The sequence below is a fragment of the Macaca mulatta genome, chromosome 17 (assembly GCF_049350105.2).
Source record: "Macaca mulatta isolate MMU2019108-1 chromosome 17, T2T-MMU8v2.0, whole genome shotgun sequence".
Taxonomy (NCBI): Eukaryota; Metazoa; Chordata; class Mammalia; order Primates; family Cercopithecidae; genus Macaca; species Macaca mulatta.
Window position 1 is genome coordinate 79243022 of NC_133422.1, and position 2447 is coordinate 79245468.

Here is a 2447-nt window from a genome sequence, read left to right on the forward strand (position 1 = left end):
AAAATACAAATAAAAATAAATAAAATAAAATACAGTTTGTTGAAAAAAAATTGAAGGCTTAATTATTTCAAAAAGCAATTGTTTTTCCAAAGAGAGAAAGAAAGAACAGTGAAAAGTATGTTATCTGTAACATAGTCATATTAAAATATTTTCACAAATTTTACTCAGGACATGGAATGCCAGCTGACAGAATACTGACATCTGATAGCTAAACAATCTCACTGAAGTTTAAATATTTTGGGAAATGTCTTTTAAAGCACTGAACTTGAACTTTCAATCATACATTTTTGAAGTGAAAGAAAACACTGTACATAACATAGAACTTTCAAATTTCCACATATCCGCAAATGTAGCTCCTCTCCATTTCCTGTCTGAAATTTTAGAAATAATACTGTATTCTTCCATTCTTCCACACTTACAAAACTTTCTATATACAGGAATTTCAGTTTCCAGAAATTTTGTTTTGAATCTCATTAACAAGTAAACGGTTAGTTCTTCACTATGGAAAAGGTGAGTTTGAGATGGAGTTTCATCCTTGTTGCCCAAGCTGGAGTGCAATGGTGTGACCTTGGCTCACCATAACCTCCACCTCCTGGATTCAAGCGATTCTCCTGCCTCAGCCTCCTGGGATTACAGGCATGCACCACCAACCCTGACTAATTTTTTTGTATTTTTAGTAGAGACGGAGTTTCTCCATAGTGGTCAGGCTGGTCTCGAACTCCTGACCTCAGGTGATTCAACTGCCTAGATGACTCTATTGAGATAAGGTATGCAAATACTGTATTCCTATGACTTATTTCTTCTGGATGAAGTAATTTCACCTATTGAGTAAACTCTGGTGGGATATGTTTAAATGATCCCTGCAACATTAAGAGAAAAAAAATAACATGTAGTAAATTCTAGTTGGCCCTGTATAAAAGTGGGCGTATGTAAAAGAATATTGTCCAATTTCTTTCAAGATATACCAATTTTTCAAATTTATCAAATACTATTTCATATTCACTGTTTCATTTCATTAAACTTCATTTCCATATTTATTTAGGAAATTATTCAAGAACTATAGTTACTGAGGAAGTAGTCAGGTATTGAGCAATCACCAGGAAGCTTTGCTGATTCATCTCCATATTATAACACTGGGGGATTTTCATACTCAACTAATTGCACTGCACATTTGATGATTCAACCACCAATTCCACTGATACAGCTGCACACTTTGATGTTACAATTGCTGAGTTTTAAACTACGCTACAGGTTGTGAAGCTTGATTTTCTGATTAGGTTGCCAGGTTTAATAATTGAGTGCTAAATGTAGCACAATTTATTAATCAGGTCCTAGTCATTATTGGCAAAAATTGAATTTTTTAACTCTGGAGTTTTCTTGTTTCCTCATTTTATTTCTTCACCTTTTAAGTTTAATTAATATAAAATTTTCAGAAAGATTTAGTGCCAAAATCATGACATGCCTTATATTAAGTACTTTATAAAATGCATGCATTATTATAAAATAATCAACAGAAATTTAGTTAAATATTTCTTTGTAGTATTTTACAATCTCTTATTTTCCTACCCTCAAAGTACATTTCTATATTTTCAATATATCATATAATGTAGCTATGGAAATATAATATAAAATTTATATTCATATCAGTGTGCATATGTATGAGAATATATTTGGAAATATACCCTTATTTATGATATGGGGCTAATTTGTAGCAAAAGGTTTCTTAGAAAGTAAAATAAATCTGATAAATTCAATATTGTACTCTATTATTCATAAAATATTTTTCTTACAGTAGCTGGGGTTAAAAAGTTTCGGTTTTGTAAGTTGAAAAAGTTAAGATGTCTGCTGTATAACATTGTGCTTACAGTTAACAATACTGTCCTAAAAACGTTAAAGTTTATTAAGGGGATAAATCTCTTGTGATATGTTTTTTACTACATTTTAAAAAATGGTGATAATGGTAAACATATATTTGTATGAAATTAAACAAATAGGTATAACTCAATTATAGATGGAATAATCAGTACAGTTAGGAGGTTTCAGTATAGTTAAGAAGTCAGGATACTTGTTACTTTTGAAAGCAGGAAGAGGGTAGTGATTGGGAAAGGCACAGGGAACATCTGGGGTTCTAAAAATGAGAGATTTGTTGACCTTAGTAGTTGACGGCTTTTTAAAAAAATTCATCGCACTTCATTCATGTTTTGTGTACTCTGCTGTGTGTATCATATGCTTCACTATAAAAGCTAAACTGCTATATTTTAAATAATAAATATCACCTAATTATAGTTATATTACAGTGGAAATAATAACATTCTCACTCGCTGAAGTAGTAATTTTGGGCATTTACTATATAATGAAGATGCTCAGACCAGCAAGGGATATAGAAAAAAAAAAAAAAAAAACCCTACCAAAAAAAAGTCAAGTGAAAGCTGTATAAATCCTATGCT